Source organism: Pseudophryne corroboree, chromosome 4 (assembly GCF_028390025.1).
Source record: "Pseudophryne corroboree isolate aPseCor3 chromosome 4, aPseCor3.hap2, whole genome shotgun sequence".
NCBI classification, from domain to species: domain Eukaryota; kingdom Metazoa; phylum Chordata; class Amphibia; order Anura; family Myobatrachidae; genus Pseudophryne; species Pseudophryne corroboree.
In genome coordinates, this window is record NC_086447.1 from 450010866 (window position 1) to 450035101 (window position 24236).

The 24236-nt window shown below is 45.7% G+C and overlaps 1 long non-coding RNA gene across 1 annotated transcript in view; it reads left to right on the top strand.

The window, feature by feature from the left end:
* LOC134909748 (uncharacterized) overlaps positions 1–23994 on the top strand; it is a 51349-nt gene extending 27355 nt beyond the window's left edge. Inside the window, exons 3-8 of the long non-coding RNA XR_010176021.1 lie at positions 15882–16251; positions 16422–16550; positions 16703–16820; positions 23067–23204; positions 23344–23481; positions 23787–23994. This is a non-coding gene — a long non-coding RNA (uncharacterized LOC134909748). The remainder of the gene's footprint in view (positions 1–15881; positions 16252–16421; positions 16551–16702; positions 16821–23066; positions 23205–23343; positions 23482–23786) is intronic.
* The last annotated feature ends 242 nt before the right edge of the window (positions 23995–24236 follow it).

Here is a 24236-nt window from a genome sequence, read left to right on the forward strand (position 1 = left end):
CAAGCACATAATGAGTGTGCTTGCGATACTGACTATCTGCAATTTTGGATAAGTGTCAATTTTGACTATCTTTTCTATGAGATAGTCAAAACTGACTTGCCTGCACAGTCTATCTATGCTTGCCTGCACAGTCTATCTATGCTTGCGATGCCGAACGCGTGGGACCGCGCATCGGGATCGCAAGGTGACTTTCACCTTGCGATCTGCACTAACTTTTCTTACGATTTTGACTATATAGTCAAAATCGTAAGAAAATATCTCACCCTTTGTACACACCTTTAGCCTTATTAAATCAGTGTATAAGGTCAAACATGTAGGATTCAGATAGGTTCAAACGCAACTTTGCATATAGAGCATTGAAAAGGTACTGAAGGGTGTTAAATTTATATGGCTTTCACATTGCATCAATATTACCCCTTTAACACTGCAAATATACCCTGGGATGTTGCGGGTCAAGGTGCAGTCTAATACCCCTTTCACATCGCCAAAATAACCCGGCTTTTTACTGGGTTGCTGCTGAGTCGACCCGGGGAGAGGCGCGGTGTGAAAGCACCAGTCTGAATATCCTGGGACTTCCAACCCGGTATTTCTTCCCGGGTTAAAAGAAGGGTTGAACTCGTGTCAGACCAGGATTATTGTGCACTAAAATGGTACAGTCCCGGGATATTTGACCCACCTATGAAGAAATAGCGCTGATTGGTTGTTTCCAGTCAGCTGAGGTTTGTTTGCAGTACTGCACTGCGGGCACACGTGTTTTAAAGCAATCTGCACAGTTCTGCACTCCTTTGGACCTAGTTCTGCACTCCTTTGGACCTAGTTCTGCACTCCTTTGGACCTAGTTCTGCACTCCTGTGGACCAGTTCTGCACTCATTTGGACGTCATTGGCCATGGTAAACTGGAGTGATGAGGAAGTGAGGGAGTTGCTGAGGATCAGGGGTGAGGAAGAAATACGTCGGCAGATAACGGGTACAGTCAGGGATGCGATAACATATCGCAACATCAGTAAAATGCTTGCGGCATCAGGCTTTTAGGTCCTAACAGCGGGTGGTCAATAAGCTGAAGACACTCAAGAAACAATTTCACAAGGTTAACAACCACAATAGGAACCGCAGTGGTGCTGCCCGCATGCATTGGCAGTATTTTGAGCTGTGTGCCCATGCATTTGGCCATACCGCATTAAGCAGCCCTGTGACATTGTCATCCAGGCTGGCTGCCGCTGAAACTAGCCATGCCTGTGCTGCAGAACCCCTACCCCCTGTAGTGACCCCAGAGAAATGATCATCTCCGCCACCGCCAACGTCACCTGCATTGTTTGTGGATGAGCCAACACCCATGGCGGAAGATCCACTGCTGAAGGAAGAAGAAGCCGGTGTGTTGCCTACAACACAGGTGGCTGATGAGATACAACCTGGACCTAGTGTGGCCGCAACAACCCCAACAACAACAACCCCAATGCAGACTTTACGAGGACCATGTAAGTTAACGATTATATATTTTCAACAAAATCTGGACATACACTTGTCTAATTATTTGGCTAGTTGTTACCAGATCTCGATGTATATGCAGAGAAAACGTGTAGAAAGTGGCCAAATAATAAAATATTCAAAAGTAATTGGAGATGAATTACAACTAAAATAATATTAAAAATGATAAATGATGCAGTGTGAAGGTGGGAGGAGACCACAGACCCGCTTGCTATCATCACTGCAGTTTTTTATAGACTCACTGCAATTCACATTTGTTAAGAAATTTTTGATATCTTGCACCCACAGTATATACTGTACCGCCACGCAGGAGGAGGCCTAACAAGACAGAACAGGCAGCCAAAGCCATAACGACTGTTATGCTGGATAAGCTTGAGCTAATGGACGCAGCCATGGCAGCCAGGGAAGATGCTCGCATGGACCGTTTCCTGGCAGCGGAACAAACCATGCAGAACAATTTTATGAATCATATTCGTGAGCTACTAAGGGAGAACCAGGTGTTTCTCACATCTCTATTTGGTAACCAAAGTCAACGCTTAGGGCACCCACATAATATGCCTCCCCAATACAGTCACTACTATCCCCATTTCAATCCTGCACCGTACCCAGCACCGTATGAGTATAGTCATCCCCAACCACCCCCTACACAGAGGCTGGTAGATCCTAATGCACCGGTGTACCCAGCACCGTATGAGTAGTCATCCCCAACCACCCCCCACACAGAGGCCGGTGGACTCTAATGCTCCGGTGTATCAAAATTTACCTTAATCTCCTTGTCTTTTAATTATTTATATTACCAGAGAATTTGCTGACTTGTTGCTGCTGTTATTCTATTTTCGAAAAACCTTAAAACATTTAGAATATGCTATATATTAACATAGTTTTGTTATTTGGTATGTACAGTTCTTGTTTTGTATAAAGTAAAAAGGTGTCACACCTGTTTTGTAAACCTACTGAAATGTAATTTTTCAACAAAAAAACAAAGTGTAACACACAATCAGTTGAACATGGGCACAGAAGTTGAATGGCCAAAAAATTTTTTGGGAAACTATAAAAAACTACAAAACATTTAAACCAACAAAGATGAAAAGTTGCACATTATTGCAGCCCTAATTTGTTCCGCACTTGCTGCATAGTCACCAAAATATGACTCCGTATCAAGTGCAGGGAAAACACATTCAGAGTCCTTTACGTCCACTCCGGTAGGAATTCCTCCCTCCTAAACTCACAGAGATTATGCAGTATACAGCATGCTGCCACGATGTTAGGCATAATCAAAAGGTCCACATCGTTCCTTTTCAAAAGACAACGCCAACGACCTTTCAACCTGCCGAACACATTTTCGACAACCATTCTGGCGGAGCTTAGGGTGTGAGTGTATCTTATCAGCTGACCGTGTTGCGTGAACTCCTTCAGCAACCATCTTCTCAAAGGGTAAGCTGCATCCCCAATTATATGGACCGGTACTTCCACTCCATCAACTGTTTTAGAGTTCTACACAAAGAGTAAAAAAAAAAAACTTTAAGAATAGGAGCAGATTCCTCCATCAGGGGCAGACTGGGGGCCACAAATGGGGTGTTGGCGTTTGCGGGTAAGATGAAATAATATTTGGGTACAATGATGGAATCACGTTCAATAGGAAACCTTAACCACTATTTTAATGCTCAGGGAGTCATTAAATATGCATGAACAACAGGACCAGCTAAAATAACATAGTAAAAAAAATGTCAATTTACTTACCACTCTAGGGAAAAGCCAGCCACCTTGCTTTTCCTCTGCTAGCCGAAACAGGTGAGAATTGCCAAGTACCCGAGCATCATGTGCCCGTCCAGGCCAACCGATAAATACATCTATGAAGCTGGGAAACAAAACAAATTAGTTTGGATATGTTGAAAGATAAGTTTTATCACAAAAAAAAGGACACAACATTCTTACCAATATTTATGATCCACCACAGCCTATAAAATTATGGAGTGCCACCCTTTTTGGTTATAATAATCAGCATGGTTATCATGAGGGGCTATGATAGGAATGTGGGTTCCATCAATTGCACCTGTGCATTGGAGATATCCGTGGGTCTTGAAACCTTTTATGGTGTCCTGTAAGCGCTGTCCTTAGGGTAGACAAATAAATCAATGGTATAGATTTTGCACCAGTGCCCATGTGACTTCATAAATGATGTTGCACACTTTTGATATGCCCACACCAAATAGGCACGACAGGGTGCGATATTCACCGGGAATTGCGTACCACCACAATGCTATCGCTAGCCTCCTACTTGGCTCTATGGGTGTACGGAAATTTGTGGTCTGCCTAGCGAGTGTTGGGGTCAATAGATCCAAGAGATAATAGAAGGTCTGCGGTGACATCCTGAAGTGTGACTTCCACTGGATATCCTCAAAATTAAGGCCGCTGTGCATGAACGCTTGTCCATGCTGCCTCTCTCTGGACCACAATCTTCGGTCAGAAGAGAGGTGGAGGTTCAGGATAGTAGACACCGATGCTCTTGTGAGAGATCTCCTCCTACACAGATTTGTCTCCGCGAAATATCCCTTTCAGCCAGAAAATGCAACCTCCTCCATCTTATTAAATAACTGCTGAAGAAGCTACAGACAGTGAGAAGCTGCAATAACCTCTCACAACCTGAATCCAGCAGAAGTACAGCTGAGACAATCATGAATTCCGGGCTCTGTTCTGGGATATGTGCTCTGTCGGCCTTGACTGCTGCACTGTGAGCATTCCCCAGCCCCTTCCCTTTCTTGTTGAAAACTGGGAACCAATCAAGTCCTTTTAAAATGACATCACACTGGTTTAACATGGGTGACCCGGGTTGAGCAAAAAGGCACCAACATGGCAATAACCCGGGAATAACTCAGGTCATACCCCTTTCACACCACAAATATATCTCGGGATATTGCCAGGTTGAGCCAGCTCGACCCGGGTCGAGGTGCAGTCTAAAATCACCATTTTTGAATACCCCAGGTCGAGTAACCCTGCATTTCAACCCGGTATAAAAGCAGTGTTATACACGGGTTGGACCCGGGTCAATGTGCACTCTAAAGTGTCCAACCCGGGTTATTCCACCCTGCATTCATGTAACAGTGCTGATTGGCTGTTCTTTGTGTGCCTTGATGATGTCAGCACCCTGAGCCCTGCTACACAGGAGAGAACAGAGAGCATTAAGAATTAGGGGTGAGGCAGAGATTGCTAGGCAGCTTACTGCATACCTCCCAACTTATTAAAAGTACAAAGAGGGACCTTGGGGTGCGCCACGTGCATGCGCGCCTGAAAAGGGTGTGTGACCTATATGAAAGGGGCATGGTCTAGTGGCAGAGCTGCGAACGCGGGTCACGCCCCCTTGTACCGTCACTGAGGCGGCATGCCCAGGACTCTCTGAGCTGCTGGCATGCCCCCTCTGTCATCTATGAATAGACGCTGTGCGCATGCTAAACAGAGCAGCAATGACAGGAGCCTCCCAACTGCCCCCCCCCCCCACACACACACTGCGGGACACTGCGGCCCGTGGGTGGAACAGCGGGACAGTCCCAAAAAAACAGGACTGTCCCGTGAAAAACGGCACAGTTGGGAGGTATGATATTGGAACAGTTAAAGATGCAACTTTGTATAAAATCATAGCTCTGTCAGCCATTATTCCTACAATGCTGTGAGCTGTCCCCACCCTCTTATCTTTCTGAGCCAAAAAAAGTCAATTTAAAATTACATCCATGGTGTTTTAATTGTTGACACAGGTTGAGTTCAAAGGAGCCAACCCTGCAATAACCCGGGTTGAAAGTGTAGTGTGAAAGGGACGGACCCGTGTCCGACCCGGGTCGGACCCGGATTCAAAATACCAGGTTGGACCCTGGTTTGCAGTGTGAAAGGGGTATAACTCAGGTTATTACCGGATCGACCTGGGTCGAGGTGCAGTGTGATAGCACCAAAGTGAATATCCTGGGTCGAGCAACCCAGCATTTCAACCTGGGTTAAAAGAAGGGTTAAACACGTATTGGACCTGGCTTGTTGTGTAGTGTGAAAGCCTCTGATCTGGGATATTCAACTCGAGTCTCATAAGAAGGTGCTGATTGACTGTTTATGTGTCTGCTCAGAGCAGTCCCCAGCTCCTCCTTTTATTTCCTTTGAAACCTCATCAATGTGAGCCAGAAAAGTCCATTTTAAATCACATCACAGTGTTTAACATGGATTCAGTGTGAAAGGTACCTACCCGGGAATAACCCGGGTCAAAACCGCAATGTGAAAGGGTCTGAGCCTGCTCGGACATGGGTCTGACCCGGATCCAAAAACCAGGTCTGACGCTGGTTTGCGATCTAAAAGCGGTATAATAGAGTGTCCAACAAAGTCACAGGGGATATAAATACAGGATGGTAGTTTGCACCTGATATATTACTCAAATCAGACTGTGGTGCAGAAGAGGCGTGGTGTGCACAAAGTAGGATACCCTGGAAGGTCTGACATGCATTCCGCTTTCAGGATATGTTCAGGATAAGTTCACTTGACTTCCTGGTGTCGAAGTTATGTTATAATATAATTAAACCAATCCACGATTGTCACGGTGTCCATTGGATCTTTAGGACTGATGGGCAGGTACACATTCCAATCATGATGGTGGAGGACTATCAAAGTATACGTAATGAGTGGAGTGCTATTTAGACACAATGATAAGTGTGATTATATTTGGTGGATATATACTGTATGTTGTCTAATCAGCTGGAGAGAGACTAATAAATATGACAGCGGAGATATACTGTTATAAGCCACAGACGCAGCTCCTCAGCCATTACCAGGCGACCAGGATGCCACATCAGACCTGCCACACTGATCAATGGTCCTATGGTTGCTAGGCAACTGGGACTAAGAGTGGCTGCGGTGCCTCCTGGCCCCAGCTGTTACTAAGCAGCCAGGACGCTATGCAGCAGTGTCATTGGTTCATGCTTTTGTTATATACAGTCAGTCCTGTGATTCATTGCTGGTGATAGTTTCTCTCTGGAGCCTTGTCATTCAGTCCCTGTTCTTTGCTACTGATTTTATGAAGTCTTGTTGTTGATGCCCATACCATGCTTCCAGCTCTATTACTTTCAGCTAAGTGCCTTTTTCTTTGTATATTACTACCAGTGGTGTACATGAATTAAGATACCTTATTACTGCTACTGCATTAGTAGTTGTTGTTTGGAACTGCTTTCATCTCCCTTGCTATGGATACTATCTGTAACTTGCATGCTCTTTTGCAGTGGTCTCTAACCTTAATTGCAGTGTGAGCTACTACTACTATGTCTCCAGCTATATCCTGCAATCTCCAGCTGGTTATATAAGCCCCTACTGCCTGGAGGTTTAAGATCTAGTGGCATTCCTGTACCGGTGTATGTAAGGGAACAATGTGATAAGCAGAAGACCCTCTCTAGTGGCTCTAGGGGTCTTATGTAATCGTGCAGGAGTTTCATAACATATACTACAGTATATAAATAAATATTCTAGATAAAATAATACTCAGGATGGAAATGAAGAGAGCAATAGAAGAGGGAGTGTCTGAATGCACGCACTGGTATAGTAAAGTGTGTATCTCAAACATATTTGGTTAGGAAATCCCTAGCAACTGATGAAATTCGTTTGAATTTGGTGATGTCATTTAGTATTGAGGATATTGGCCCTCATTCCGAGTTGTTCGCTCGCAAGCTGCTTTTAGCAGCTTTGCACACGCTAAGCCGCCGCCTACTGGGAGTGAATCTTAGCTTATCAAAATTGCGAACGAAAGATTAGCAAAATTGCGAATAGACACTTCTTAGCAGTTTCTGAGTAGCTCCACACTTACTCGGCATCGCGATCAGTTCAGTCAGTTTCGTTCCTGGTTTGATGTCACAAACACACCCAGCGTTCGCCCAGACACTCCTCCGTTTCTCCAGCCACTCCCGCGTTTTTCCCAGAAACGGTAGCGTTTTTTCGCACACACCCATAAAACGGCCAGTTTCCGCCCAGAAACACCCACTTCCTGTCAATCACATTACGATCACCAGAACGAAGAAAAAAACCTCGTAATGCCATGAGTAAAATTCCTAACTGCATAGCAAATTTACTTGGCGCAGTCGCACTGCGGACATTGCGCATGCGCATTAGCGACTAATCGCTCCGTTGCGAGAAAAAAATAACGAGCGAACAACTCGGAATGACCCCCATTGCCAACATGTTCAAGAATGTTGTTTCAGGATTCTTGTTGTCCTACCTACATACAGTACCTGAGATTACAGTCACATTCCAAAAGATAAAGGACTCCTATGGCATTACAGTTACTTAATTTTTAAGTTTGATTATCTTGCCATTTTTGTTGTCAATATCCTTAGTTCTGTGCATGTGACAGTAGGCTTTGTAGGCTCCAAAAGAATAGGTTCAAAGGAGACTGCGCTGATATAACCCACAATGAATAATATCAAGACGCAGAATTATAATAAAAAGAACACTTAATTTTATTTATAAACAATCACATATTAATTAAAAATCAAGATAAATATTACATTGAAATATATGTACCAGTAATTGTAGATGGGTTTGCCTGTGTCATGGAAAAGTGGGTCTTCACCAGGATGTCTCTTAGATTTGTTGACCTCTGCCAACTCATGGATATCTTAGGTTCTAAATGGGTTTTTAAGGTCATGATCAAATAATAAAATTGTCCAGTATTTTGAAATATATTCTTGAGGTCTTGTCAATACAAAAGTCACCCACAAATCTAATCTTACTTATGTTTTTTTTATACTTTTTTCTCTTTTGGTAGGGGAAATGAGAGTGTTTCACTTGATTGCAAAGACTTGACATGTGGCTTTTTTAATAGAATAGAACAGTGACTGTATCCTATGCCTCTTAATATGATTGTAAGTTCCTGGCAGCCTTTGCTGAATGTGTCTTCATATGTGCAGTTTCTTCTGAGATAAAGAAATTCATATTTTGGAATATTGGAAATTGTGGGTGGAAAATGTGAGCTGGAATAATGAAGAAGGCTGCTGCTTGCTATGGATTTCATATGTAATAATGTATTGAGATCACCATCTGAATGTGATGGTACCACAACTAATATTTTAAGTCAGTTTGATATTAAATTGATTATTATTGAGAACTTCTAGGTATTCTAGGAGTAGTTCTGGCTTCTGCTCTATATGAGAAAAATATTGTAAATGTAGTGGAACCAGGTGAAGACATGTTGGGTATATTGGTCATGGGTGTCATCAAATACATGTTCCCGCTGCCACCTGCCCAAAAACCGATTGGCATATGCCAGACCCCATTACTGTACCTCTGGTTTGTAAATAGAATTTTTCATTGAATGTAAAATAATTCCTATTAAGAACACATTCAAGAAGATCAATGAGGAAATCCTGTTTCACCGTCCATGTACAAGCTGAATCTTGTGCCATTAATCCCATTCTGATGATCAATACTTGTGTATAGGGACTAAACATCTAGGAATGTTTTAAGTAAGACACCAGCTGTATCTTGTTGATATGATGGTAGAGTAGTTATGTGAGTTCTTAGGCGAGGGTCTACAAATATGCTTGCCTGTTCAGATAGGCCACCAATGAACAAAGCTATTGGCCTGCCTACAGGAATCTGGACACTTTTGTATATCATAGGCAGAGGTTAGTATGTGGGAACCGTAGGGATATTGCATTTATATAAGTCATGTTCCTGTTTATTGATCATTCCCTCTTTATATGTGTTGTTGATCATCTTGTTGTAAACTATCAGAAAGTTATCTGTGGGATTGAAAAAAAGATGTTAACAACTTTTGTCTAAAAGTTATCTAAAGGCCTCTTTAAAGTATGAATCTTTGGCCCAGATAACAATATTACCGCCTTTGTCTGTTGGTTTGATTACCACTATGTCCCAGTCTTGTATTTTTGTGCATAGTCATATTGTCATGGAAGTGAGGTATTTTATTCCTACAATAGATATATAAATAGTGTACCAAATTATTTAGTGACCATTTCCAGGAAAAAAAATAATTTTAGGACAGATGTTGTTCTGAAGAAAAAAGGTGGCTTGCTTCTTGCTTAATATTTTTTTGGGGTGTGTTTCTCCATTAGGTTCTTTTGTATCTTCTAATAATTCCACTGTTTCAATCAAGGCTGTAATTTCTCTGACGTCCTAGTGGATGCTGGGAACTCCGAAAGGACCATGGGGAATAGCGGCTCCGCAGGAGACTGGGCACAACTAAAGAAAGCTTTTAGGTCACCTGGTGTGCACTGGCTCCTCCCACTATGACCCTCCTCCAAGCCTCAGTTAGATTTTGTGCCCGGCCGAGGTTGGATGCACACTAGGGGCTCTCCTGAGCTTCTAAAAAGAAAGTATATTCCCTGTCAGAAAATATTGACACCCTAGACAGGGACACTATTCTGCTAACCATAAGACTCAGTCTTATACATGAGAGATGCACAGAGGGAGATCTGCCGGCTGGCATCTAAAATAAGTGCATTGTCCATTTCTGCTAGGAGAGGCTTATGGACTCGCCAGTGGACAGGGGATGCAGATTCAAAAAGGCACATGGAAGTTTTGCCTTATAAGGGTGAGGAGTTATTTGGGGATGGTCTCTCGGACCTAGTTTCCACAGCAACTGCTGGGAAGTCAGCATTTTTACCCCATGTTCCCTCGCAGCCTAAAAAGGCGCCGTTTTATCAGGTACAGTCCTTTCGGACTCAGAAAAACAGGCGTGGAAAAGGCGTGTCCTTTCTGTCCAGAGGCAGAGGTAGGGGAAAAAGGCTGCAACAAACAGCAGGTTCCCAGGAGCAAAAGTCCTCCCCCGCTTCTTCCAAGTCCGCCGCATGACGGTGGGGCTCCACAGGCGGAGCCAGGTACGGTGGGGGGCCGCCTCAAAAATTTCAGCGATCAGTGGGCTCGCTCACAGGTGGATCCCTGGATCCTGCAAATAGTATCTCAAGGGTACAAACTGGAATTCGAGGCGTCTCCACCCCACCGGTTCCTAAAATCTGCCTTGCCGATTACTCCTTCAGACAGGGAGGCTGTGCTAGCGGCAATTCACAAGCTGTATTCCCAGCAGGTGATAATCAAGGTGCCCCTACTTCAACAAGGACGGGGTTACTATTCCACACTGTTTGTGGTACCGAAACCGGACGGTTCGGTGAGACCCATTTTAAATTTGAAATCCTTGAACACATACATAAAAAAATTCAAGTTCAAGATGGAATCGCTCAGGGCGGTTATTGCAAGCCTGGACGAGGGGGATTACATGGTATCCCTGGACATCAAGGATGCTTACCTGCATGTCCCCATTTACTATCCTCACCAGGAGTACCTCAGATTTGTGGTACAGGATTGCCATTACCAATTCCAGACGCTGCCGTTTGGACTCTCCACGGCACCGAGGGTGTTTACCAAGGTAATGGCGGAAATGATGATACTCCTTCGAAGAAAGGGAGTTTTAATTATCCCGTACTTGGACGATCTCCTAATAAAGGCGAGGTCCAAGGAGCAGTTGTTGGTGGGAGTAGCACTATCTCAGGAGGGGCTACACCAGCATGGTTGGATTCTGAATATTCCAAAATCACAGCTGGTTCCGACGACACGTCTACTGTTCCTGGGTATGATTCTGGATACAGTCCAGAAAAAAGTGTTTCTCCCGGAGGAGAAAGCCAAGGAGCTGTCATCTCTAGTCAGAGACCTCCTGAAACCAAAACAGGTATCGGTGCATCACTGCACGCGGGTCCTGGGAAAGATGGTGGCTTCTTACGAAGCAATTCCTTTCGGCAGGTTCCATGCAAGAATCTTTCAGTGGGACCTGTTGGACCAATGGTCCGGATCGCATCTTCAGATGCATCGCCTAATAACCCTGTCTCCAAGAAACAGGGTGTCTCTGCTGTGGTGGCTGCAGAGTGCTCATCTTCTAGAGGGCCGCAGATTCGGCATACAGGACTGGGTCCTGGTGACCACGGATGCCAGCCTTCGAGGCTGGGGGGCAGTCACACAGGGAAGAAACTTCCAAGGCCTATGGTCGAGTCAGGAGACTTCCCTACACATAAATATTCTGGAACTAAGGGCCATTTACAATGCCCTAAGTCAGGCAAAATCCCTGCTTCTACACCAGCCGGTACTGATCCAGTCAGACAACATCACGGCAGTCGCCCATGTAAATCGACAGGGCGGCACAAGAAGCAGGATGGCAATGGCAGAAGCCACAAGGATTCTCCGATGGGCGGAAAATCACGTACTAGCACTGTCAGCAGTGTTCATTCCGGGAGTGGACAACTGGGAAGCAGACTTTCTCAGCAGGCACGACCTCCACCCGGGAGAGTGGGGACTTCATCCAGAAGTCTTCACGCTGATTGTAAATCGATGGGAACGGCCACAGGTGGACATGATGGCGTCCCGCCTAAACAAAAAACTAGAGAGATATTGCGCCAGGTCAAGGGACCCTCAGGCGATAGCGGTGGACGCTCTAGTGACACCGTGGGTGTACCAGTCAGTTTGTGTTCCCTCCTCTGCCTCTCATACCAAGGGTACTGAGAATAATAAGAAAACGAGGAGTAAGAACAATACTCGTGGTTCCGGATTGGCCAAGACGAGCGTGGTACCCGGAACTTCAAGAGATGATCTCAGAGGACCTCAGACGGGACCTGCTGCAGCAGGGGCCCTGTCTGTTCCAAGACTTACCGCGGCTGCGTTTGACGGCATGGCGGTTGAACGCCGGATCCTGAAGGAAAAGGGCATTCCGGAGGAAGTCATTCCTACGCTGATTAAAGCCAGGAAAGATGTAACTGCAAAGCATTATCACCGCATATGGCGGAAATATGTTGCTTGGTGTGAGGCCAAAAAGGCCCCAACAGAGGAATTTCAACTAGGTCGATTTCTGCATTTCCTACAAGCAGGAGTGACTATGGGCCTGAAATTAGGCTCCATTAAGGTACAGATCTCGGCTCTGTCGATTTTCTTCCAGAAAGAACTAGCTTCACTACCTGAAGTTCAGACGTTTGTGAAAGGAGTGCTGCATATTCAGCCCCCGTTTGTGCCTCCAGTGGCACCTTGGGATCTCAACGTGGTGTTGAGTTTCTTAAAATCACATTGGTTTGAGCCACTTGAAACCGTGGATCTAAAATATCTCACGTGGAAAGTGGTCATGTTATTGGCCTTGGCTTCAGCCAGGCGTGTGTCAGAATTGGCAGCTTTGTCATGTAAAAGCCCTTATCTGATTTTCCATATGGATAGGGCGGAATTGAGGACTCGTCCCCAGTTTCTCCCTAAGGTGGTATCAGCTTTTCACTTGAACCAACCTATTGTGGTGCCTGCGGCTACTAGGGACTTGGAGGATTCCAAGTTACTGGACGTAGTCAGGGCCTTGAAAATTTATGTTTCCAGGACGGCTAGAGTCAGGAAAACTGACTCGCTATTTATCCTGTATGCAGTATGCACCCAACAAACTGGGTGCTCCTGCTTCTAAGCAGACTATTGCTCGCTGGATTTGTAGCACAATTCAGCTGGCGCATTCTGCGGCTGGACTGCCGCATCCTAAATCAGTAAAAGCCCATTCCACAAGGAAGTTGGGCTCATCTTGGGCTGCTGCCCGAGGGGTCTCGGCTTTACAACTTTGCCGAGCTGCTACTTGGTCAGGGGCAAACACGTTTGCAAAATTCTACAAATTTGATACCCTGGCTGAGGAAGACCTTGAGTTCTCTCATTCGGTGCTGCAGAGTCATCCGCACTCTCCCGCCCGTTTGGGAGCTTTGGTATAATCCCCATGGTCCTTACGGAGTTCCCAGCATCCACTAGGACGTCAGAGAAAATAAGATTTTACTCACCGGTAAATCTATTTCTCGTAGTCCGTAGTGGATGCTGGGCGCCCATCCCAAGTGCGGATTGTCTGCAATACTTGTACATAGTTATTTTTAACTAAAGGGTTATTGTTGAGCCATCTGTTGAGAGGCTCAGTTGTTTTCATACTGTTAAACTGGGTATAGTATCACGAGTTATACGGTGTGATTGGTGTGGCTGGTAGGAGTCTTACCCGGGATTCAAAATCCTTCCTTATTATGTCAGCTCGTCCGGGCACAGTGTCCTAACTGAGGCTTGGAGGAGGGTCATAGTGGGAGGAGCCAGTGCACACCAGGTGACCTAAAAGCTTTCTTTAGTTGTGCCCAGTCTCCTGCGGAGCCGCTATTCCCCATGGTCCTTTCGGAGTTCCCAGCATCCACTACGGACTACGAGAAATAGATTTACCGGTGAGTAAAATCTTATTTTTGCCCTCAGTAGTTCAAAATTGGCATACTTGCAATGTGGACATCCCAGTTATATCAATAGGGTCATTAATTCTTGTTATGTTTGATAGCATGAAATTTCGTAAGAAGAGTTTTCCTAATGAAATCTTTTGAAATTCTTTTTCAGGGAAAAGGAAAGATCTTTGCTAAGGATGTAAATTTAGTTATTAGATGATGTGGAAGTCATGTGTTCCTATTTGTCCATTGGGATTAGCATTGTGGTAGTGGAGAATTGTATTTTTATTGGATCTTTTCTCTTTTTTTTTTCCTCGTCCTCATCCCCCTTCTCTTGTTTTGTACCATCCCTTGATCTTCTGGTATCTGCTAAAAAGGAAGATAATTTAGAAGAGATTGAAGGTGAGGTGTTGGGAGATTTATTTGGTCCCAGTGGATTCTGCCTCAGAATATGAGTAGTGAGTGATAGTAAGTGGGTTGCCTGGATGATGCTATTTTATTCTGTTGGTTCCACTTAAAATATGCCCAATAGCAAAGTTTTCCTTATCCCTGGTAAACCTATTTTTATTTTGCTTTCAATAATGGTCTGTTCATATGCCTCCAATTCTTTATATATTTTTCAAAGCAATTTTCTAAATTGTTCCCACTTTTCCAATGTTTTGCCAAGGTTGTCTATTTCTTTATTTATTCAAATATGAAAAGATTATGCTTAAGTAATGGGGTATATTCAACTGGTGTCGAATCTCTTTATTTGTCGAAAAACTGGGCTTTTTCTACCAAAAAACCATGTCGAATCGGATTCAACAATTCAATACGGCACTTATCGTCAAAAAACCTGTTGAATCAGTTTCAACTTTTGACTATTCGACAGTCGAATGTCTGTAATGATAAAAAGGTGGCATTTCAACAAAAGTATATTCAATTGAAGAACGTCGAATCGGTATCAGTGCTTTTCGACATTACTTTCGTCAATTTTTATTGCGCCAAGTTTTTCTGGCATTAGCTGACAAGAAATCCTAAATACTTTAATTTTTTGGGTGTTTTTTTGATTTCTAATAGCATATCTATTTATATTTGAAGTAATTATCTACTTGGTTTTTGTATTTATGACCCACATTATTATATTTAGATTTTTTCCAAGAATATTTTTTCCTGTACTCGGCTGAGGGAAGAAATGTACCCATGATTTCAGTTTTACCCAGGTTACACTGCTCCAAAGCCACTCCTCCAAAGTTACTCCTGTGTTTGAGACTTTAGGGAGAAGAGCAGCCATTACAGTCAGCTCTCTTGTGGGATCATTTTTTTAGGGCAATCTGCGTTTTGAAAATATATATCCTATTTTTTTACACTGACTACAATAATGGAGCCTTTTTCTGACCAGATTGCGATGTTCATGCTGGTGGCAAGTGTGGAGGATGAACAGGCTCTGGAACATCAGGATCGTGGTCAGCAAATGTCTGCATTGGGTGAGTCAGTGCGTGCATCATTTCCATGTCCACGCCAGTATCGCACTATGCATGTACTGGAGGATCTCTCCAAGTTCAAGGTGATACAAAATTATCGCTTATCAGCTCGTGAAATATATTCGCTGTACGATCTGTTGGAGCCAGACCTGGAACCTCGGGCACGGACAAATCACGCAGTCAGTGGTTTCCAGAGACTGCTGGTTACGTTACATTTCTTGGCATCAGGCACATTCCAGCCTACTTTGTCTCAAATGTGCGGTTTTTCACAGCCGACACTGTCGCGCTGTATAACCCAGGTCATTAAGGCGTTCCGCAAATTAACGACCCAGTTCATCAGATTTCCAGATACGGACAGCGGATGGCATGAGATCAAATTAGGCTTTTACAACACATTTGAATTTCCCAACGTTCTGGGCCCGATTGACTGTAGTCATGTGCACATCAGGCCGCCACGGAATTCAGAAGAATGTTTTCGGAACCGAAAACGCTTCCATTCCATGGATATTCAGGTGATCTGTGATGCCGATATGAAATTTACCAACCTTTTTGTGGGATTTCCTGGGTCATTTCACGACTCCTTCATCCTAAGCCAGTCATCGCTGTTTCAGGATTTTGAGACAGGAAATATGCCGGGTGGCTGGCTGTTAGGTAAGTTGTATTTTTTTTATATATTTTTTTATATTACACACCATTTTTCTTTTTCCCATAGGCGATGCGGGTTATCCCAACAAACCTTGGCTCTTGACCCCATTTTCTAATCCTGTCGGTGAAGCCCAAGAACGGTACCAAGAGACACACATTGCATCGTGGGGAGTTATTGAGTGTGCCTTCTGTGTACTTAAAAGCCGGTTTCGATGTTTAGAATCTTCCGGTGGTGCTCTTTAATACTCACTATCGAAGGTTTGCGGCATAGTAAATGCATGTTGTATTCTACACAACATTTGTGTTGCAAACCGTTTGCCGTGACTATTCGTCGCAGGGCTTTCCGCAACGGGAACCGTTTTTCTACTCCACCGGTGGGTATGGACAAAGGAGATGAGCTAGAAAAAATTTGATCGAGTCTTATTTTTCCTCAGCCTGTGAGTATACTTGTATTTTCATGTAAAATCAGTGTGTCATATTTTTAATTAAATTATTATTTTTCCCCCCCAAAGTTGTCCTGTTGATATCCCTATTGATGTCCCTATTGATGTCCGGTTGATGTCCCGTTGATGTCCCTATTGATGTCCTGTTGATGTCCTGTTGACAGTTTTATCCACATGTTGCATCCTGTTGATGGGTTGTCGCTGTTCATCTGCCAGTTTACCCCCCTCTACCATGGATGGCCTACTTGTGATGTGGACCTGCCCCACCTCCCTGTTACAAAGAGACCCTTCAGGTGAGAAGTATTGACCAAAACTCCCTCTTGTAAGTGTAACCTGATTTTTCTGCAATATTGCTGGTACCTGTTGTTCTTTTCCAGGAGGGATGACACGCTTCAAAATACCTTGAACTTAATCCTTTTTCTCTTCCTCTGATCTTACGGAGTAGCCCTCCCAAAGTTTAAAGTACCCTCTCCGGTGTAAAGTTACAGTACCCCCCTCTACCAGGAACGGCCTACTTGTGATGTGGACCTGCCCCAGCGCCATGTTACAAAGAGACCCTTCAGGTGAGATGTATTGGCCAAAACTCCCTCTTGTCGGTGTAACCTGTGTTTCTCTAACGTCCTAGTGGATGCTGGGGACTCCGTAAGGACCATGGGGAATAGACGGGCTCCGCAGGAGACAGGGCACTTTAAGAAAGAATTTGGATTCTGGTGTGTTCTGGCTCCTCCCTCTATGTCCCTCCTCCAGACCTCAGTTTGAATCTGTGCCCGGACGAGCTTGGTGCTACTTAGTCAGCTCTCCTGAGCTTGCTAAAAAGAAAGTATTTTGTTAGGTTTTTTATTTTCAGAGAGATCTGCTGGCAACAGGCTCTCTGCTACGTGGGACTGAGGGGAGAGAAGTAGCCCTACTCACTGAAGATAGGTCCTGCTTCTTAGGCTACTGGACACCATTAGCTCCAGAGGGATCGTACATAGGATCGCACCCTTGGTCGTCCGATCCCGGAGCCGCGCCGCCGCCCCCCTCGCAGAGCCAGAAGACAGAAGCCGGTGTCAGAAGCAAGAAGACTTCGAAATCGGCGGCAGAAGACTCCAGTCTTCATATGAGGTAGCGCACAGCACTGCAGCTGTGCGCCATTGCTTCCACACTAAACCCACATACTCCGGTCACTGTAGGGTGCAGGGCGCAGGGGGGGGGGGGGGCGCCCTGGGCAGCAATTAGGTACCTCTTGGCAAAAAGTAGCATATATACAGTTGGGCACTGTATATATGCATGAGCCCCCGCCATTATTTTACACACAAACGCGGGACAGAAGCCCGTCGCTGAGGGGGTGGGGCTTCTTCCTCAGCACTCACCAGCACCATTTTATCTCCACAGCTCCGCTGAGAGGAAGCTCCCCAGGCTCTCCCCTGCAGAATCACGGTAGAAGAGGGTAAAAAGAGAGGGGGGGCACATAAATTTGGCGCAAAAGCAATATATACAGCAGCTACTGGGTTAACACTAAGTTACTGTGTGACTCCTGGGACATATATAGCGCTGGGGTGTGTGCTGGCATACTCTCTCTCTGTCTCTCCAAAAGGCCTTGTGGGGGAACTGTCTTCAAAAAGAGCATCCCCTGTGTGTGTGGTGTGTCGGTACGCTTGTGTCGGCATGTTTGACGAGGAAGGCTATGTGGAAGCAGAGTGGGAGCAAATGAATGTGGGGTCGCCGCCGACGGCGCCGACACCCGATTGGATGGATATGTGGAAGGTTTTAAATGATAATGTTACTTCCTTGCATAAAAGGTTGGATAAAGCTGAAGCCTTGGGACAGCCGGGGTCTCAACCCATGCCTGATCCTATGTCGCAGAGGCCGTCAGGGTCTCAGAAGCGCCCACTATCCCAAATTGTTGACACAGATGTCGACACGGATTCTGACTCCAGTGTCGATGGCGATGATGCAAAGTTACAGCCTAAAATGGCTAAAGCCATCCGTTACATGATTATAGCAATGAAGGATGTGTTACACATCACAGAGGAAACCCCAGTCCCTGACAAGAGGGTTTATATGTATGGGGAAAAAAGGCAAGAGGTGACCTTTCCCCATTCAAATAAGTTAAATGAGTTATGTGAAAAGGCTTGGGAATCTCCAGATAGAAAACTGCAGATTTCCAAACGGATGCTTATGGCGTATCCTTTCCCGCCAACGGACAAGTTACGCTGGGAATCCTCCCCTAGGGTAGACAAAGCTTTAACACGCTTATCCAAGAGGGTAGCCCTGCCGTCACAGGATACGGCCACCCTAAAAGATGCTGCGGATAGAAAGCAGGAGGGTATCCTGAAGTCCATTTATACGCATTCAGGTACCCTACTAAGGCCGGCGATTGCGTCGGCCTGGATGTGTAGTGCTGTAGCAGCATGGACAGATACCTTATCTGAGGAACTTGATACCTTGGACAAGGATACTATAGTGCTGACCCTGGGGCATATAAAAGACGCTGTCCTATATATGAGAGATGCTCAAAGAGACATTAGCCTACTGGGCTCTAGAATAAATGCAATGTCGATTTCGGCCAGAAGGGTCCTGTGGACTCGACAATGGACAGGCGATGCCGACTCAAAAAGGCACATGGAGGTTTTACCTTACAAGGGTGAGGAATTGTTTGGGGACGGTTTCTCGGACCTGGTCTCCACAGCTACGGCTGGAAAGTCATATTTTTTGCCATACACTCCCTCACAACCTAAGAAAGCACCGTATTATCAAATGCAGTCCTTTCGATCACAAAAAGGCAAGAAAGTACGAGGTGCGTCCTTTCTTGCCAGAGGCAGGGGTAGAGGAAAGAAGCTGCACAATACAGCTAGTTCCCAGGCTTCCACTAAATCCACCGCATGATGCTGGGGCTCCACAGGCGGAGCTAGGCCCGGTGGGGGCGCGTCTCCGAAATTTCAGCCACAAGTGGGTTCACTCCCAGGTGGATCCCTGGGCTATAGAGATTGTGTCTCAGGGATACAAGCTGGAATTCGAAGAGATGCCCCCTCACCGTTACCTCAAATCGTCCCTGCCAGCTTCCCCCTTAGAGAGGGAAATAGTGTTAGCTGCAATTCACAAATTGTATCTTCAGCAGGTGGTGGTAAAGGTTCCCCTCCTTCAACAGGGAAGGGGTTACTATTCGACCATGTTTGTGGTACCGAAACCGGACGGTTCGGTCAGACCCATATTGAATTTAAAATCCCTGAACATATACCTGAAAAGGTTCAAGTTCAAGATGGAATCGCTCAGAGCGGTCATCGCAAGCCTGGAAGGGGGGGATTTTATGGTGTCTCTGGACATAAAGGATGTTTACCTTCATGTCCCCATTTATCCACCTCATCAGGCGTACCTCAGATTTGTGGTACAGGATTGTCATTACCAATTCCAGACGTTGCCATTTGGTCTCTCCACAGCACAGAGAATATTTACCAAGGTAATGGCGGAGATGATGGTGCTCCTGCGGAAGCAAGGAGTCACAATTATCCCATACTTGGACGATCTCCTCATAAAGGCGAGGTCCAGAGAGCAGTTGCTGATCAGCGTAGCACGCTCTCGGGAGGTGTTACAACAGCACGGCTGGATTCTAAATATTCCAAAGTCGCAGCTGATTCCTACGACTCGTCTGCCCTTCCTGGGCATGATTCTGGACACAGACCAGAAGAGGGTTTATCTCCCGATGGAGAAGGCTCAGGAGCTCATGACACTGGTCAGAGACCTATTAAAACCAAAACAGGTGTCGGTGCATCACTGCACGCAAGTCCTGGGAAAGATGGTGGCATCATACGAGGCCATTCCATTCGGCAGGACCTTTCAGTGGGATCTGTTGGACAAGTGGTCCGGATCGCATCTTCAGATGCATCGGCTGATCACCCTATCCCCCAGGGCCAGGGTGTCTCTTCTGTGGTGGCTGCAGAGTGCTCACCTTCTCGAGGGCTGCAGATTCGGCATTCAGGACTGGGTCCTGGTGACCACGGATGCAAGCCTCCGAGGGTGGGGGGCAGTCACACAGGGAAAAAACTTCCAAGGTCTGTGGTCAAGTCAGGAGACTTGCCTTCACATCAATATCCTGGAACTAAGGGCCATATACAACGCCCTATGTCAAGCGGAGACCCTGCTTCGCGACCAACCGGTTCTGATTCAGTCAGACAACATCACCGCAGTGGCTCATGTAAACCGCCAAGGCGGCACAAGGAGCAGGGTGGCGATGGCGGAAGCCACCAGAATTCTTCGCTGGGCGGAGACTCACGTAAGAGCACTGTCAGCAGTGTTCATTCCGGGAGTGGACAACTGGGAAGCAGACTTCCTCAGCAGGCACGACCTCCACCCGGGAGAGTGGGGACTTCATCAAGAAGTCTTCACGCAGATTGCAAGTCGGTGGGAATTGCCACAGGTGGACATGATGGCATCCCGCCTCAACAAAAAGCTACAGAGGTATTGCGCCAGGTCAAGAGACCCTCAGGCGATAGCTGTAGACGCATTAGTGACACCGTGGGTGTTCCAGTCGGTCTATGTATTCCCTCCTCTTCCTCTCATACTCAAGGTGCTGAGAATCATAAGAAAAAGAGGAGTGAGAACAATACTCATTGTTCCGGATTGGCCAAGAAGGACTTGGTATCCAGATCTGCAAGAAATGCTCACAGAGGACCCGTGGCCTCTGCCTCTAAGACAGGACTTGTTGCAACAGGGGCCCTGTCTGTTCCAAGACTTACCGCGGCTGCGTTTTTGACGGCATGGCGGTTGAACGCCGGATCCTAGCAGAAAAAGGCATTCTGGATGAGGTTATTCCTACGCTGATAAAGGCTAGGAAGGACGTGACGGCTAAACATTATCACCGTATATGGCGAAAATATGTTGCTTGGTGTGAGGCCAGGAATGCCCCTACGGAGGAATTCCAGCTGGGCCGTTTCCTTCACTTCCTACAGTCGGGAGTGACTTTGGGCCTGAAATTGGGTTCCATTAAGGTCCAGATTTCAGCCCTATCCATTTTCTTTCAAAAAGAACTGGCTTCTCTTCTTGAAGTTCAGACTTTTGTAAAGGGAGTGCTGCATATTCAGCCTTTTGTGCCTCCAGTGGCACCTTGGGATCTTAACGTGGTGTTGAGTTTCCTGAAGTCATACTGGTTTGAGCCACTCAAAACGGTGGAGTTAAAATATCTCACGTGGAAGGTGGTCATGCTATTAGCCTTGGCTTCGGCTAGGCGTGTGTCAGAATTAGCGGCTTTGTCACATAAAAGCCCCTATCTGGTTTTCCATATGGACAGGGCAGAATTGCGGACTCGTCCACAATTTCTGCCAAAAGTGGTGTCATCTTTTCATATGAACCAACCTATTGTGGTGCCTGTGGCTACTCGTGACTTGGAGGATTCCGAGTTACTAGATGTGGTCAGGGCTTTGAAGGTTATGTAGCCAGAACGGCTAGAGTCAGGAAAACTGAGTCGCTGTTTATCCTATATGCATCCAACAAGCTGGGTGCTCCTGCTTCAAAGCAAACTATTGCTCGCTGGATCTGTAACACGATTCAGCAGGCTCATTCTGCGGCTGGATTGCCGCTTCCAAAATCAGTAAAAGCCCACTCCACAAGGAAGGTGGGCTCTTCTTGGGCGGCTGCCCGAGGGGTCTCGGCATTACAGCTTTGCCGAGCGGCTACTTGGTCAGGTTCAAACGCTTTTGCAAAGTTCTACAAGTTTGATACCCTGGCTGAGGAGGACCTTGTGTTTGCTCATTCGGTGCTGCAGAGTCATCCGCACTCTCCCGCCTGTTTGGGAGCTTTGGTATAATCCCCATGGTCCTTACGGAGTCCCCAGCATCCACTAGGACGTTAGAGAAAATAAGATTTTACTTACCGGTAAATCTATTTCTCGTAGTCCATAGTGGATGCTGGGCGCCCGTCCCAAGTGCGGACTTCTTCTGCAATGCTTGTATATAGTTATTGCTTAAATAAGGGTTATGTTTGGTTGCATCAGGGTTGATCTGATGCTCCGTTGTTGTTCATACTGTTAACTGGGTAAATTTATCACAAGTGATACGGTATGATTGGTGTGACTGGTATGAGTCTTGCCCTGGATTCCAAAATCCTTTCCTTGTACTGTCAGCTCTTCCGGGCACAGTTTCTCTAACTGAGGTCTGGAGGAGGGACATAGAGGGAGGAGCCAGAACACACCAGAATCCAAATTCTTTCTTAAAGTGCCCTGTCTCCTGCAGAGCCCGTCTATTCCCCATGGTCCTTACGGAGTCCCCAGCATCCACTAGGACGTTAGAGAAACACAGGTTACACCGACAAGAGGGAGTTTTGGCCAATACATCTCACCTGAAGGGTCTCTTTGTAACATGGCGCTGGGGCAGGTCCACATCACAAGTAGGCCGTTCCTGGTAGAGGGGGGTACTGTAACTTTACACCGGAGAGGGTACTTTAAACTTTGGGAGGGCTACTCCGTAAGATCAGAGGAAGAGAAAAAGGATTAAGTTCAAGGTATTTTGAAGCGTGTCATCCCTCCTGGAAAAGAACAACAGGTACCAGCAATATTGCAGAAAAATCAGGTTACACTTACAAGAGGGAGTTTTGGTCAATACTTCTCACCTGAAGGGTCACCAGAATCCAAATTCTTTCTTAAAGTGCCCTGTCTCCTGCAGAGCCCGTCTATTCCCCATGGTCCTTACGGAGTTCCCAGCATCCACTACGGACTACGAGAAATAGATTTACCGGTAAGTAAAATCTTATTTTTTGTGCAATGTTGCTGGTACCTGTTGTTCTTTTTCAGGAGGGATGACAAATACCTTGAACTTAATCCTTTTTCTCTTCCGCAGGTCTTACGGAGTAGCCCTCTCAAAGTTAAAAGTATCCTCTCTGGATGTAAAGTGACACTACAGTACCCCCTTCTACCATGGACGGCCTACTTGTGATGTGGACCTGCCCCACCTCCCTGTTACAAAGAGACCCTTCAGGTGAGATGTATTGGCCAAAACTCCCTCTTGTCAGTGTAACCTGTGTTTTTGAGCAATGTTGCTGGTACCTGTTGTTCTTTTCCAGGAGGGAGGACACGCTTCCAAATACCTTGAACTTAATCCTTTTTCTCTTCCACAGGTTTCACGGAGTAGCCCTCACAAAGTTACAAGTACCGTCTCTGGATGTAAAGTGACACTACAGTACCCCCCTCTACCATGGACGGCCTACTTGTGATGTGGACCTGCCCCACCTTCCTGTTACAAAGAGACCCTTCAGGTGAGATGTATTGGCCAAAACTCCCTCTTGTCAGTGTAACCCAGGCATGTCCAAACTGTGGCCCTCCAGCTGTTGTGAAACTACCTATCACAGCATGCCCTGACACAGTTTAGTTGTCAGAGAATGCTAAAGCTGTGTCAGGGCATGCTGGGATGTGTAGTTTCTCAACAGCTGGAGGGTCGCAGTTTGGACATGCCTGGTGTAACCTGTGTTTTTGTGCAATGTTGCTGGTAACTGTTGTTCTTTTCGAGGAGTGATGATACGCTTCCAAATACCTTGAACTTAATCCTTTTTCTTTTCCGCAGGTTTCACGGAGTAGCCCTCACAAAGTTAAAAGTACCCTCTCCGGATGTAAAGTGACACTACAGTACCCCCCTCTACCATGGACAGCCTACCTCAAGACCTTCAATACCACCGCATTCCTGAAATGCCCTATTGTAAATTACATTTACTATAATTTAAAGAAAAAACACGAAACTTCTAAATTGAAAATTTTATTGAAGAAAATTAAACAGTTGTATTTTGTATTGTTCAGAAAAAATAAATTGTAATAAAACAAAAAAGAAGTGTTTGTTTTTCTTCATACATTCCTTGTTTTTGTGTAGATATCTGAAAAAAGAATAGAAAATCAGACTTAAGTAAAGGGCACTGTAATGATGTCACGTTCACATTCCTTTTCCAAGAACATTTGTGGAACCACACAGTCCAGCAATTGGTTTTGCTGGACTGTGTGGTTCTCCATGGACAGGCGGGCC